Raw genomic sequence first — 17,368 nt, 5'->3', positions numbered from 1 at the left:
CACTGTCAGGATCAACTTGTTTAACTGCTCGCAGCGCCTCCTGCAGGTTGAGAGCATAGTCCCTGATACTGTCCTGCACATTCTGTTTACAGCCAAAGAACCTCATCTTGATTTCAGCTGCAGTGCGGGTGTCAAAGGTGCTTCTCAGCTTGGCCACGATCTTTGCAACAGTCTCTTTATCAGTGTCCTGCCAGGCTTTCACCTCTCTCTGTGCTGCACCCGCTAGCTGTCCAATCAGGATATTCACTTTCTGGCTTTCAGACAGAGGGTATACTTTAAACAAACTGCACAGTCTATCTTTAAATTCACTCAGGGTATGTGACTCACCCGAGTACTGGGGTAGCCAGGCCGCTCCCGGTACGTAGGGCATGGACAGCGGCATTATGGAGACCGCTGCGGCGGGCGCTCCTACTTGCGGTGCTGCGGGGTTGGCGGCGGCGTCCGCCGCTGCATTGTTGCTCGGTGCAGACATCCTCTTCCCCCCCTAGTTAACTTTAGCCAGGGCCGGGGGTTGTGTTAGCTCACCTGCGGCCGCTTCGCAGGCCCGATGCTCCGGGCTTTAGGCCACAGCTCCTCCTCTTCTCGCGCGCTGTTCTCTCTTCCCGCACGGCACTTCACTTCTTCGTGCTCTGTGGCAGGCTCCGCCCATGAAGGCCTCCCCTTTTTCTTCCCTCGCGTGCCAAGCAGCGCGGCAATGGCGGCAATTGGCACCAATTACACACAGTCTTTTCACAAACACAGTCTATGGCACACAGGACCCGGGGGATACCGGGCTCCGTAATCCTGTTCATGACGCAAGGTTGGGTTGCCCTCCCAGAGCTGTGGGGTACTCGGTACCAGGCTGGCATCAGTGGGATGTGTCACAGCAGCGGTGACCCGGACCGTGGCCCTGGGCGCCCAAATCAATGGTGGAATGTAATGGTTTGAATGAATAGTTTGTGACGCCACCTGTGGTGTTCGGCAAATGAGGTGTTAAGCCGACGCTGCATGCAGATCCACTGGGCACTGATGGCATGGCGCAGCAAAGATGTAAAAGCTCCCCACAGGTGAAGCTGTAGTCCCAGGGCAGTGTAGATGTGGCTGGCACGGGGATGTAGCAGTGCCGGAAGGGTAGGAAGCAGACAAGACACAGCGGGATGCAACTTCTGTACCTTTACTTGATAAATGCAGTCCACGGTCCTGATTACAGATGGTATTGGAGCAGGCCAGCCTGGAAGCAGCTCAGGATTCTCTCTCAGCAGAAGGGCTGTGCAGTCTCCTTCCTAGCGCTTACTTGCAGGATCTCCAGTACTGAGTTACACTGAAGTTCCTTCTCTCAGATGTTCTCAAGAACCTTGCACGGCAGACAGCTGTAGCCTATCTCGGGGACTCCTCTTTCCTGAGTCCCAGCTTACTATCCAAGCTGCTGTTGTGCCCTCAAGTCTTAGATGGGAGCAGGGCATTTACAGCCTCCTACTCCTCTGGTATCTGTTGCAGGACCGTTAGTATCCGTACAACTGTGGAGACCAGGCTCCAGTTCATGCGCTCTCGCGGCGAGGGAGCTCTCCTTCCTCAGCTCAACCTCCAGCCTCTCTCTACACCTCTGCACACTTCACCCTCCGCAGACTAACTGACCACTCCTTCCTCTTGGCCCTCAGAGAGCACTCCTGCCTTCAATTCTGGTTCAGAGTCCCCCCTGCTGGCCTGGAGTGGAACTGTGTTGCATGTATAGGTAAACTGCTGGAGAGACCCTTCACTGCTTCCAAGCATGACCTTATCTTCCCTGGAGAAAGGCAAAGTCACTGTGGCGGCCATACCCCTGGGGGCGCCACAGTTTCATAATGAGTTATTCACCAGAGACATTCATACATGCATACAACACTCATGCCACATGGTCTAATCTTATTCTATATTAGCGCATGGCCGTGCGGTCGTGCAATCCTTTTATAGACGCAGCGTTCCGGGATCTTCCTGATGGCCCAATCCGAGCTGCAATAGGACCTGAGCATGTGACCTCCAGTGAGAGGTCATGCTCAGTAGGAGAAAAGCAGGACTTAAGGGGGTTTTACACATAGCGATATCGCTAGCAATATCTCTAAAGCATCACCGATTTGGTGACACAGCAGCGATATCGCTAGTGATATCGCTATGTGTGAAACTTACCTCCGACCGGCTCCCCCGCTGTCTGTCGCTGATCGCGCAGCTCCATTTCTCGTCGGGCGCTTCCTGCTGGGCTTCCTGCTGGCACCGACGAGCGACACGTGGACACGGACGGGAGGACGTCAGGATCGCTGCATGTGGAAGGTAAGTAACGACCACTGTATCGCTGCTGCGTTGCTGCTGAGATCTGCCTGTGTGGCCGCTCACTAGCGATCATTTAGCGATGCACCAGCGATCCTGACCGGGTCGTATTGTGGTCGGGATCGCTGGTGCATTGCTAAATGTAAAGGGGCCTTTAGTCCCAGGAGCGTCTGCTCGCCGCTGACTCATGCATGGTACAATAGCTGAGCCTGGAGTAGCAACCAGATGCCTAACATTAGACTGGGCAAGATGCTGGGACCGATGTCTCTGCCTAGCAGGAACCTCTGTGGCCGTAGAGGAATGGGAGACTGCAGAGGACATGGCTCGAGACTCCCACTGTGCAGTGGGAGAACCTTGGCGTCTAGCAACCTGTCTGCTGTGCTCCTTGGTTTTCATGATGCTGTTTGATCCCCTAATGTTCTCACACTTCTGAGGCCTTCACAGAACAGCTGTGGTTATACTGAGAATAAATCATACACAGGAGGGGTCAAATGACTAATATATGTACAGCTGGTGCATTCTTTAGGCACTTTATACTGAGATCATGAATGAAGTGATCTGGTCATGTCCTTAGCTTTCACCCATATAGAACATTTTGTCAAATAAATTATACTTCCCGAAAAAGAAAAATACTGAAGAAAAATAAAACAAATGAGAGGATGTGGTTGTGTAATGATGGTTATTGACTCGTACAATGAACCAGGTCAACTCTTGTCATCTCCTTGATCCCAGGTCACACCACACAAGTAAATGACTGACAGCAGTGTACAGAGGAAGGAACACAAACCTAATCGCTGTCTGCCGAGCCATGTACCTAACCATATCCTGTGTGATACTGTCTGCTGAGCCGTGTATCTAATCCTATACTGTGCGATACTGTCTGCTGAGCTGTGTATCTAATCCTCTCCTGTGTGATACTGAGTGCTGAGCCGTGTATCTAATCCTATCCTGTGTGATACTGAGTGCTGAGCCGTGTATCTAATCCTATCCTGTGTGATACTGCCTGCTGAGCCGTGTATCTAATCCTATCCTGTGTGATACTGTCTGCTGAGCTGTGTATCTAATCCTATCCTGTGTGATACTGACTGCTGAGCCGTGTATCTAATCCTCTCCTGTGTGATACTGAGTGCTGAGACATGTATCTAAACCTATGCTGTGCGATACTGTCTGCTGAGCTGTGTATCTAATCCTCTCCTGTGTGATACTGAGTGCTGAGCCGTGTATCTAATCCTATCCTGTGTGATACTGTCTGCTGAGCCGTGTACCTAATCCTATCCTGTGTGATACTGTCTGCTGAGCTGTGTATCTAATCCTATCCTGTGTGATACTGACTGCTGAGCTGTGTATCTAATCCTATCCTGTGTGATACTGACTGCTGAGCTGTGTATCTAATCCTGTGTGATACTGACTGCTGAGCCGTGTATCTAATCCTATCCTGTGTGATACTGTCTGCTGAGCCGTGTATGTAATCCTATCCTGTGTGATACTGACTGCTGAGCTGTGTATCTAATCCTCTCCTGTGTCATACTGACTGCTGAGCCATGTATCTAATCCTATCCTGTGTGATACTGACTGCTGAGCCGTGTATCTAATCCTATCCTGTGTGATACTGTCTGCTGAGCTGTGTATCTAATCCTATCCTGTGTGATACTGACTGCTGAGCCGTGTATCTAATCCTCTCCTATGTGATACTGAGTGCTGAGACATGTATCTAAACCTATGCTGTGCGATACTGTCTGCTGAGCTGTGTATCTAATCCTCTCCTGTGTGATACTGAGTGCTGAGCCGTGTATCTAATCCTATCCTGTGTGATACTGTCTGCTGAGCCGTGTACCTAATCCTATCCTGTGTGATACTGTCTGCTGAGCCGTGTACCTAATCCTATCCTGTGTGATACTGTCTGCTGAGCTGTGTATCTAATCCTATCCTGTGTGATACTGACTGCTGAGCTGTGTATCTAATCCTGTGTGATACTGACTGCTGAGCTGTGTATCTAATCCTGTGTGATACTGACTGCTGAGCCGTGTATCTAATCCTATCCTGTGTGATACTGTCTGCTGAGCCGTGTATGTAATCCTATCCTGTGTGATACTGACTGCTGAGCTGTGTATCTAATCCTCTCCTGTGTCATACTGACTGCTGAGCCATGTATCTAATCCTATCCTGTGTGATACTGTCTGCTGAGCCGTGTATCTAATCCTATCCTGTGTGATACTGTCAGGTCTACATTCCATCCCCTTAGAATGTGGTAATGTAATACTCTGGATATTTGGCCAGGATTGATCACTATTTACAGGTCAACGTTCGTCATGAAGCAAATGTGGAATAACAACATGGCGAGTGATAAGATTGTACCACACTGGATTCACCTCCAACCTGACACAGCGGACTCTGAACGAGGCGTCAGCGCAATTTCATTATATCATGTTTACTGAGATTAACGGGAAGATATACACAGTACGACTAGTGCAAAACCAGCCATATACACTGCACAGTACCACTTCTGCTGTCCTGTATACTGGGTGTAATTCTCAGTATCTGTATTATTCTGTATATATATACTGCACAGTGCCACTTCTCCTGTCCTGTATATTGGATGTAATTCTCAGTATCTGTATTATTCTGTATATATACACTGCACAGTACCACTTCTCCTGTCCTGTATACTGGGTGTAATTCTCAGTATCTGTATGATTCTGTGTATATACACTGCACAGTACCACTTCTCCTGTCCTGTATACTGGGTGTAATTCTCAGTATCTGTATTATTCTGTATATATATATACTGCACAGTGCCACTTCTCCTGTCCTGTATATTGGATGTAATTCTCAGTATCTGTATTATTCTGTATATATACACTGCACAGCACCACTTCTCCTGTCCTGTATACTGGGTGTAATTCTCAGTATATGTATTATTCTGTATATATACACTGCACAGTACCACTTCTCCTGTCCTGTATACTGGGTGTAATTCTCAGTATCTGTATGATTCTGTGTATATACACTGCACAGTACCACTTCTCCTGTCCTGTATACTGGGTGTAATTCTCAGTATCTGTATGATTCTGTATATATACACTGCACAGTACCACTTCTGTCCTGTATACTAGGTGTAATTCTCAAGAAAAAAGAGGGGGAGAAGCCAGCGCTGCTTGTGGTCAGAACGTAATACAAGAAGTGTGAAAACACACATAGGTTTCAATCTGTATTCAAAAATGAGACATTTAGCAAAAAATTGATCAATTGTTTGAGCTACCCCGCCACGTCAAGGCAGTCTCGTATGGGGAGTCCTACTCTACGTTTTTTATATTCGCTGTGCCATTACGGCCTCCTAAATGTATAAAAGCAAGACCTCATTACATGCACACTGTACCTCAAGCATTTCAGAATCGCTCCTATGGCACCAGAGAGGACAAGCGCAGATAAAGATTAGCCAGGTCCATGCAGACATTTCAGGTCCAACCTCCACACTGCCTGTCCAGCACCACATGATAAAGGACGATCCAGGCCCAGATACAGGTGCGTAATCAAATAAAGCCTAGGGCAGGGCAGGGCTGCCGTTTAATGTGAACAGCAGCCTAGATCAATCACTGAGAAAACAGAAAGAATGGCGTACATGACCCAGCGCGCACGGCTACAGTGGTGGTCAGCCACAAAACCAATATCAAGAAAAAAGAGGGGGAGAAGCCAGCGCTGCTTGTGGTCAGAACGTAATACAAGAAGTGTGCTGTTCACATTAAACGGCAGCCCTGCCCTGCCCTAGGCTTTATTTGATTACGCACCTGTATCTGGGCCTGGATCGTCCTTTATCATGTGGTGCTGGACAGGCAGTGTGGAGGTTGGACCTGAAATGTCTGCATGGACCTGGCTAATCTTTATCTGCGCTTGTCCTCTCTGGTGCCATAGGAGCGATTCTGAAATGCTTGAGGTACAGTGTGCATGTAATGAGGTCTTGCTTTTATACATTTAGGAGGCCGTAATGGCACAGCGAATATAAAAAACGTAGAGTAGGACTCCCCATACGAGACTGCCTTGACGTGGCGGGGTAGCTCAAACAATTGATCAATTTTTTGCTAAATGTCTCATTTTTGAATACAGATTGAAACCTATGTGTGTTTTCACACTTCTTGTATTACGTTCTGACCACAAGCAGCGCTGGCTTCTCCCCCTCTTTTTTCTTGATATTGGTTTTGTGGCTGACCACCACTGTAGCCGTGCGCGCTGGGTCATGTACGCCATTCTTTCTGTTTTCTCAGTGATTGATCTAGGCTGCTGTTCACATTAAACGGCAGCCCTGCCCTGCCCTAGGCTTTATTTGATTACGCACCTGTATCTGGGCCTGGATCGTCCTTTATCATGTGGTGCTGGACAGGCAGTGTGGAGGTTGGACCTGAAATGTCTGCATGGACCTGGCTAATCTTTATCTGCGCTTGTCCTCTCTGGTGCCATAGGAGCGATTCTGAAATGCTTGAGGTACAGTGTGCATGTAATGAGGTCTTGCTTTTATACATTTAGGAGGCCGTAATGGCACAGCGAATATAAAAAACGTAGAGTAGGACTCCCCATACGAGACTGCCTTGACGTGGCGGGGTAGCTCAAACAATTGATCAATTTTTTGCTAAATGTCTCATTTTTGAATACAGATTGAAACCTATGTGTGTTTTCACACTTCTTGTATTACGTTCTGACCACAAGCAGCGCTGGCTTCTCCCCCTCTTTTTTCTAGGTGTAATTCTCAGTATCTGTATTATTCTGTATATATACTGCACAGTGCCACTTCTCCTGTCCTGTATACTGGGTGTAATTTTCAGTATCTGTATTATTCTGTATATATACACTGCACAGTACCACTTCTCCTGTCCTGTATACTGGGTGTAATTCTCAGTATCTGTATTATTCTGTATATATACTGCACAGTACCACTTCTCCTGTCCTGTATACTGGGTGTAATTCTCAGTATCTGTATTATTCTGTATATATACACTGTACAGTACCACTTCTCCTGTCCTGTATACTGGGTGTAATTCTCAGTATCCGTATTATTCTGTATATATACACTGCACAGTACTACTTCTCCTGTATACTGGGTGTAATTCTCATTATCTGTATTATTCTGTATATATACACTGCACATTACCACTTCTCCTATCCTGTATACTGGGTGTAATTCTCATTATCTGTATTATTCTGTATATATACACTGCACAGTACCACTTCTCCTGCCCTGTATACTGGATGTAGTTCTCAGTATCTGTATTATTCTGTATATATACACTGCACAGTACCACTTCTCCTGCCCTGTATACTGGATGTAATTCTCAGTATCTGTATTATTCTGTATATATACACTGTACAGTACCACTTCTCCTGTATACTGGGTGTAATTCTCATTATCTGTATTATTCTGTATATATACACTGCACAGTGCCACTTCTCCTGTCCTGTACACTAGGTGTAATTCTCATTATCTGTATTATTCTGTATATATACACTGCACAGTACCACTTCTCCTGTCCTGTATACTGGGTGTAATTCTCAGTATCTGTATTATTCTGTATATATACACTGCACAGTACCACTTCTCCTGTCCTGTATACTGGGTGTAATTCTCAGTATCTGTATTATTCTGTGTATATATACACTGTACAGTACCACTTCTCCTGTCCTGTATACTGGGTGTAATTCTCAGTATCTGTATTATTCTGTATATATACACTGTACAGTGCCACTTCTTCTGTCCTGTATACTGGGTGTAATTCTCAGTATCCGTATTATTCTGTATATATACACTGCACAGTACTACTTCTCCTGTATACTGGGTGTAATTCTCATTATCTGTATTATTCTGTATATATACACTGCACAGTACCACTTCTCCTGCCCTGTATACTGGATGTAGTTCTCAGTATCTGTATTATTCTGTATATATACACTGCACAGTACCACTTCTCCTGCCCTGTATACTGGATGTAATTCTCAGTATCTGTATTATTCTGTATATATACACTGTACAGTACCACTTCTCCTGTATACTGGGTGTAATTCTCAGTATCTGTATTATTCTGTATATATACACTGCACAGTGCCACTTCTCCTGTCCTGTACACTAGGTGTAATTCTCATTATCTGTATTATTCTGTATATATACACTGCACAGTACCACTTCTCCTGCCCTGTATACTGGTTGTAATTCTCAGTATCTGTATTATTCTGTATATATACACTGCACAGTACCACTTCTCCTGTCCTGTATACTGGGTGTAATTCTCAGTATCTGTATTATTCTGTATATACACTGCACAGTACCACTTCTCCTGTCCTGTATACTGGGTGTAATTCTCAGTATCTGTATTATTCTGTATGTATACACTGCACAGTACCACTTCTCCTGTCCTGTACACTGGGTGTAATTCTCAGTATTTGTATTATTCTGTATATATACATTGCACAGTACCACTTCTCCTGTCCTGTATACTGGGTGTAATTCTCAGTATCTGTATCATTCTGTATATATACACTGCACAGTACCACTTCTGCTGTCCTGTATACTGGGTGTAATACTCAGCATCTGTATTATTCTGTATATATACACTGCACAGTACCAATTCTCCTGTCCTGTATACTGGGTGTAATTCTCGTTATCTGTATTATTATGTATATATACACTGCACAGTACCACTTCTCCTGTCCTGTATACTGGGTGTAATCCTCAGTATCTTTATTATTCTGTATACACACACTGCACAGTACCACTTCTCCTGTCCTGTATACTGGGTGTAATTCTCAGTATCTGTATTATTCTGTATATATACACTGCACAGTACCACTTCTCCTGTCCTGTATACTGGGTGTAATTCTCAGTATCTGTATTATTCTGTATATATACACTGCACAGTACCACTTCTCCTGTCCTGTATACTGGGTGTAATTCTCAGTATCTGTATTATTCTGTATATATACACTGCACAGTACCACTTCTCCTGTCCTGTACACTGGGTGTAATCCTCAGCATCTGTATTTTTCTGTATATATACACTGCACAGTACCACTTCTCCTGTCCTGTATACTGGGTGTAATTCTCAGTACCTGTATTATTCTGTATATATACACTGCACAGTACCACTTCTCCTGTCCTGTATACTGGGTGTAATCCTCAGTATATGCATTATTCTGTATATATACACTGCACAGCACCACTTCTCCTGTCCTGTATACTGGGTGTAATTCTCAGTATCTGTATTATTCTGTATATATACACTGCACAGTACCACTTCTCCTGTCCTGTATACTGGGTGTAATTATCAGTATCTGTATTATTCTGTATATATACACTGCACAGTACCACTTCTCCTGTCCTGTATACTGGGTGTAATTATCAGTATCTGTATTATTCTGTATATATACACTGCACAGTACCACTTCTCCTGTCCTGTATACTGGGTGTAATTCTCAGTACCTGTATTATTCTGTATATATACACTGCACAGTACCACTTCTCCTGTCCTGTATACTGGGTGTAATCCTCAGTATATGCATTATTCTGTATATATACACTGCACAGCACCACTTCTCCTGTCCTGTATACTGGGTATAATTCTCAGTATCTGTATTATTCTGTATATATACACTGCACAGTACCACTTCTCCTGTCCTGTATACTGGGTGTAATTATCAGTATCTGTATTATTCTGTATATATACACTGCACAGCACCACTTCTCCTGTCCTGTATACTGGGTGTAATTATCAGTATCTGTATTATTCTGTATATATACACTGCACGGTACCACTTCTCCTGTCCTGTATACTGGGTGTAATTCTCAGTATCTGTATTATTCTGTATATATACACTGCACAGTATCACTTCTCCTGTCCTGTATACTGGGTGTAATTCTCAGTACCTGTATTATTCTGTATATATACACTGCACAGTACCACTTCTCCTGTCCTGTATACTGGGTGTAATCCTCAGTATATGCATTATTCTGTATATATACACTGCACAGTACCACTTCTCCTGTCCTGTATACTGGGTGTAATGCTCAGTATCTGTATTATTCTGTATATATACACTGCACAGTACCACTTCTCCTGTCCTGTATACTGGGTGTAATTCTCAGTATCTGTATTATTCTGTATATATACACTGTACAGCACCACTTCTCCTGTCCTGTATACTGGGTATAATTCTCAGTATCTGTATTATTCTGTATATATACACTGCACAGTACCACTTCTCCTGTCCTGTATACTGGGTGTAATTATCAGTATCTGTATTATTCTGTATATATACACTGCACAGTACCAATTCTCCTGTCCTGTATACTGGGTGTAATTCTCAGTATCTGTATTATTCTGTATAGATACACTGCACAGTACCACTTCTCCTGTCCTGTATACTGGGTGTAATCCTCAGTATATGCATTATTCTGTATATATACACTGCACAGTACCACTTCTCCTGTCCTGTATACTGGGTGTAATGCTCAGTATCTGTATTATTCTGTATATATACACTGCACAGTACCACTTCTCCTGTCCTGTATACTGGGTGTAATTCTCAGTATCTGTATTATTCTGTATATATACACTGTACAGTACCACTTCTCCTGTATACTGGGTGTAATTCTCATTATCTGTATTATTCTGTATATATACACTGCACAGTACCACTTCTCATGTCCTGTATACTGGGTGTAATTCTCAGTATCTGTATTATTCTGTATATATACACTGCACAGTGCCACTTCTCCTGTCCTGTATACTGGGTGCAATTCTCAGTATCTGTATTATTCTGTATATATACACTGCACAGTACCACTTCTCCTGTCCTGTATACTGGGTGTAATTCTCAGTATCTGTATTATTCTGTATATATACTGCACAGTGCCACTTCTCCTGTCCTGTATACTGGGTGTAATTCTCAGTATCTGTATTATTCTGTATATATACACTGCACAGTACCACTTCTCCTGTCCTGTATACTGGGTGTAATTCTCAGTATCTGTATTATTCTGTATATATACACTGCACAGTACCACTTCTCCTGTCCTGTATACTGGGTGTAATTCTCAGTATCTGTATTATTCTGTATATATACACTGCACAGTACCACTTCTCCTGTCCTGTATACTGGGTGTAATTCTCAGTATCTGTATTATTCTGTATATATACACTGCACAGTACCACTTCTCCTGTCCTGTATACTGGGTGTAATTCTCAGTATCTGTATTATTCTGTATATATACACTGCACAGTACCACTTCTCCTGTCCTGTATACTGGGTGTAATTCTCAGTATCTGTATTATTCTGTATATATACACTGTACAGTGCCACTTCTTCTGTCCTGTATACTGGGTGTAATTCTCAGTATCCGTATTATTCTGTATATATACACTGCACAGTACTACTTCTCCTGTATACTGGGTGTAATTCTCATTATCTGTATTATTCTGTATATATACACTGCACAGTACCACTTCTCCTATCCTGTATACTGGGTGTAATTCTCATTATCTGTATTATTCTGTATATATACACTGCACAGTACCACTTCTCCTGCCCTGTATACTGGATGTAGTTCTCAGTATCTGTATTATTCTGTATATATACACTGCACAGTACCACTTCTCCTGTCCTGTATACTGGGTGTAATTCTCAGTATCTGTATTATTCTGTATATACACTGCACAGTACCACTTCTCCTGTCCTTTATACTGGGTGTAATTCTCAGTATCTGTATTATTCTGTATATATACACTGTACAGTACCACTTCTCCTGTATACTGGGTGTAATTCTCATTATCTGTATTATTCTGTATATACACTGCACAGTGCCACTTCTCCTGTCCTGTACACTAGGTGTAATTCTCATTATCTGTATTATTCTGTATATATACACTGCACAGTACCACTTCTCCTGCCCTGTATACTGGTTGTAATTCTCAGTATCTGTATTATTCTGTATATATACACTGCACAGTACCACTTCTCCTGTCCTGTATACTGGGTGTAATTCTCAGTATCTGTATTATTCTGTATATACACTGCACAGTACCACTTCTCCTGTCCTGTATACTGGGTGTAATTCTCAGTATCTGTATTATTCTGTATGTATACACTGCACAGTACCACTTCTCCTGTCCTGTACACTGGGTGTAATTCTCAGTATTTGTATTATTCTGTATATATACATTGCACAGTACCACTTCTCCTGTCCTGTATACTGGGTGTAATTCTCAGTATCTGTATCATTCTGTATATATACACTGCACAGTACCACTTCTGCTGTCCTGTATACTGGGTGTAATCCTCAGCATCTGTATTATTCTGTATATATACACTGCACAGTACCAATTCTCCTGTCCTGTATACTGGGTGTAATTCTCGTTATCTGTATTATTATGTATATATACACTGCACAGTACCACTTCTCCTGTCCTGTATACTGGGTGTAATCCTCAGTATCTTTATTATTCTGTATACACACACTGCACAGTACCACTTCTCCTGTCCTGTATACTGGGTGTAATTCTCAGTATCTGTATTATTCTGTATATATACACTGCACAGTACCACTTCTCCTGTCCTGTATACTGGGTGTAATTCTCAGTATCTGTATTATTCTGTATATATACACTGCACAGTACCACTTCTCCTGTCCTGTACACTGGGTGTAATCCTCAGCATCTGTATTTTTCTGTATATATACACTGCACAGTACCACTTCTCCTGTCCTGTATACTGGGTGTAATTCTCAGTACCTGTATTATTCTGTATATATACACTGCACAGTACCACTTCTCCTGTCCTGTATACTGGGTGTAATCCTCAGTATATGCATTATTCTGTATATATACACTGCACAGCACCACTTCTCCTGTCCTGTATACTGGGTGTAATTCTCAGTATCTGTATTATTCTGTATATATACACTGCACAGTACCACTTCTCCTGTCCTGTATACTGGGTGTAATTATCAGTATCTGTATTATTCTGTATATATACACTGCACAGTACCACTTCTCCTGTCCTGTATACTGGGTGTAATTCTCAGTACCTGTATTATTCTGTATATATACACTGCACAGTACCACTTCTCCTGTCCTGTATACTGGGTGTAATCCTCAGTATATGCATTATTCTGTATATATACACTGCACAGCACCACTTCTCCTGTCCTGTATACTGGGTATAATTCTCAGTATCTGTATTATTCTGTATATATACACTGCACAGTACCACTTCTCCTGTCCTGTATACTGGGTGTAATTATCAGTATCTGTATTATTCTGTATATATACACTGCACAGCACCACTTCTCCTGTCCTGTATACTGGGTGTAATTATCAGTATCTGTATTATTCTGTATATATACACTGCACGGTACCACTTCTCCTGTCCTGTATACTGGGTGTAATTCTCAGTATCTGTATTATTCTGTATATATACACTGCACAGTATCACTTCTCCTGTCCTGTATACTGGGTGTAATTCTCAGTACCTGTATTATTCTGTATATATACACTGCACAGTACCACTTCTCCTGTCCTGTATACTGGGTGTAATCCTCAGTATATGCATTATTCTGTATATATACACTGCACAGTACCACTTCTCCTGTCCTGTATACTGGGTGTAATGCTCAGTATCTGTATTATTCTGTATATATACACTGCACAGTACCACTTCTCCTGTCCTGTATACTGGGTGTAATTCTCAGTATCTGTATTATTCTGTATATATACACTGTACAGCACCACTTCTCCTGTCCTGTATACTGGGTATAATTCTCAGTATCTGTATTATTCTGTATATATACACTGCACAGTACCACTTCTCCTGTCCTGTATACTGGGTGTAATTATCAGTATCTGTATTATTCTGTATATATACACTGCACAGTACCAATTCTCCTGTCCTGTATACTGGGTGTAATTCTCAGTATCTGTATTATTCTGTATAGATACACTGCACAGTACCACTTCTCCTGTCCTGTATACTGGGTGTAATCCTCAGTATATGCATTATTCTGTATAGATACACTGCACAGTACCACTTCTCCTGTCCTGTATACTGGGTGTAATTCTCAGTATCTGTATTATTCTGTATATATACACTGTACAGCACCACTTCTCCTGTCCTGTATACTGGGTATAATTCTCAGTATCTGTATTATTCTGTATATATACACTGCACAGTACCACTTCTCCTGTCCTGTATACTGGGTGTAATTATCAGTATCTGTATTATTCTGTATATATACACTGCACAGTACCAATTCTCCTGTCCTGTATACTGGGTGTAATTATCAGTATCTGTATTATTCTGTATATATACACTGCACAGTACCACTTCTCCTGTCCTGTATACTGGGTGTAATTCTCAGTATCTGCATTATTCTGTATATATACACTGCACAGTACCACTTCTCCTGTCCTGTATACTGGGTGTAATTATCAGTATCTGTATTATTCTGTATATATACACTGCACAGTACCAATTCTCCTGTCCTGTATACTGGGTGTAATTATCAGTATCTGTATTATTCTGTATATATACACTGCACAGTACCACTTCTCCTGTCCTGTATACTGGGTGTAATTCTCAGTATCTGTATTATTCTGTATATATACACTGCACAGCACCACTTCTCCTGTCCTGTATACTGGGTATAATTCTCAGTATCTGTATTATTCTGTATATATACACTGCACAGTACCACTTCTCCTGTCCTGTATACTGGGTGTAATTCTCAGTATCTGTATTATTCTGTATATACACTGCACAGTACCACTTCTCCTGTCCTGTATACTGGGTGTAATTCTCAGTATCTATATTATTCTGTATATATACACTGCACAGTACCACTTCTCCTGGCCTGTATACTGGGTGTAATTCTCAGTATCTGTATTATTCTGTATATATACACTGCACAGTACCACTTCCCCTGTCCTGTATACTGGGTGTAATTCTCAGTATCTGTATTATTCTGTATATATACACTGCACAGTACCACTTCTCCTGTCCTGTATACTGGGTGTAATTCTCAGTATAATAATAGTAATCTTTATATATATATAGCGCTACCATATTCCGCAGTGCTTCACAGTTTGCACACAGTATCTGCATATATACAGGACAGGAGCAGTGGTACTGTGCAGTATACGCTGTAGGAGCAGATACAGACGGCACATTATGTGGGATGATGTGTGCCGCTGTATCACACACGGGTTAGCCGGTGATGTCTTTGTCTTCGTCTCAGTCCCTTCTTCAAGGACGTTTCATTTTCTGGATCCATTTCCAGTTTCTGGAAGGGAATATTCTCCTGGGGGACAGAGGATATAAATAGTGACAATATATTAGTGGGAGTCGGGATTGTTATCATGTAACACAGACGAACAAAGTCACACTGCTATTGGTTGCTGACAGGTCATGCGACTGCTGGATTTGTCAGACAGGAGATGGTCAGTGAGAGCCCGGATGTTATCTGTGTTGTATCTGCACTAGGCAGCAGCTGATAACAGAGAGTAATAGCTCTCCTGGTGTGATATTTCCCCCCCCCCCCCGGGCATCCTCTAACGATTTTGCACTGGTGTCCAGCTCAGATCATAGTTCAATTACTGGTTTATTCGGCGCGGACCCCATTAACATGTGGCGGCTCATCAATCACATGATCACCCATCACCCATCTTTCCTGACCCCACTTACCCTGTATCTGTCTGCTATTACTGTTTTTTTTTTTCTCCCCTGCATGTTTTCTCACCTTAGTTCCTTGATGCAAATGGGTCGCCCTCCCAGGGCCGTGGGGTACTCGGTACCGGGCCGGCCTCTCAGAGGGGAATGTCACAGCAGCGGTGACCCGGACCGTGCCCTGAGCGCCCAAGTAAAAGGGGTAGAGTGGTGGAATAAAGTTTATGAGTGATTCGTGACGCCACCTGTGGTGTTCGGCAATGAAGATGTTAAGCCGACGCTGCAGACAGATCCTCTGGGACAAATGGTGTGGTGCAGCAATGATGTTGTAGCCCTCCACAGGCAGGGCTGTAGTCCCAGGGCAGTGTAGATCGGTGTTGGGGAAGAGGGTGCAGTGTCTGGCACAGAGATGTAGCAGTGCTGGAGAAGTTGCAGAAAGAAGGCAAGGACACAGCGGAATGTAGTTTCTTTACCTTTACTTTGTAAGTGCAGTCCAGGGTCCAGATTACAAGTGGCACAGGAGCTGATTAGCCTGGAAGCAACTCAGGAATCTCTCTATGCAGATGGGTTGTGTAGTCTCCTTCCTAGCGCTTACTTGAGGTACATGCAGTACTGTGTTACACTGACGTTCCTCCTTCTTGTTCCCTCTCAGATCTACCTCGTATGGCAGACAGCTGTAGCCTTCTATCTCTTCTCTTGGCTCACCCGTTGCTGTTGTGCCTCCGAGTCTTAGATGGGAATAGAGCATTTACAGCTTTCAATTCCTCTGGTTTCTGTTGCAGGACCTTCAATATCCATACAACCGTGGAGACCAGGCTCCAGATCATGCGCTCCAGCTGGGAACTGTTAGGAGTGGCGGAAGACACTAAATAAAAATAAAGTGCCTTCGCCACTCGGGGTCCACCGTGCGGTGGATGGAAAAACCGCTGCTAAAAGAGGCAGAGCACTATGGTGGTAATGTGCATTAGGGTTTTACTGCACCCAGTGCACCGAAGCAAGCTCTGTTATAATCACAGGGCTGCAGGCATAAAGTATAAACTAAACGCTGAGTCTGTTCAGGGTCACAGACCTTCAGCGATGCAGACACGGTATTAAGGGTCACAAAAGTAGCCTTAAAACAACAGGACTACTCCTTCTAGACCTACCGTAAAGTAAGGTGCGTGGCGTCGCAACTGCGAACGCCCGGCAGGACTGCAAGCGCAGCGTAAACTGTGCGGCAGAGATGGCACCGCTATACCGCAAGCGCGATGCAGGACGCTAGCTGCTGAGGTAGATGGAGCGTAGGCGCGCTGGCGCTAGCGCTGCTACTGGCTGAACCAAACACTCACACAATCGTATTATCAGAGGGAAGGGGTTTCTTAATAAGTCAGTCACCAGTCCAAGCATCCATCAG

The 17,368-nt window shown here is 43.5% G+C and overlaps 1 protein-coding gene across 1 annotated transcript in view; it reads left to right on the top strand.

Annotated features, from left to right (window-relative positions):
* Nucleotides 1-6,621: 6,621 nt before the first annotated feature.
* Nucleotides 6,622-17,368, top strand: part of LOC141082869 (gonadotropin-releasing hormone II receptor-like) — a 51,029-nt gene continuing 40,282 nt past the window's right edge. The window contains exon 1 of the mRNA XM_073566885.1: nucleotides 6,622-6,756. The gene's annotated coding sequence lies outside the window, so the exon portion shown is untranslated. The remainder of the gene's footprint in view (nucleotides 6,757-17,368) is intronic.

This window comes from Dendrobates tinctorius, unplaced genomic scaffold (assembly GCF_039654945.1).
Source record: "Dendrobates tinctorius isolate UK_male_01 unplaced genomic scaffold, ASM3965494v1 ptg000019l, whole genome shotgun sequence".
NCBI lineage: Eukaryota > Metazoa > Chordata > Amphibia > Anura > Dendrobatidae > Dendrobates > Dendrobates tinctorius.
This window is presented reverse-complemented; position numbering and strand designations above follow the sequence as displayed.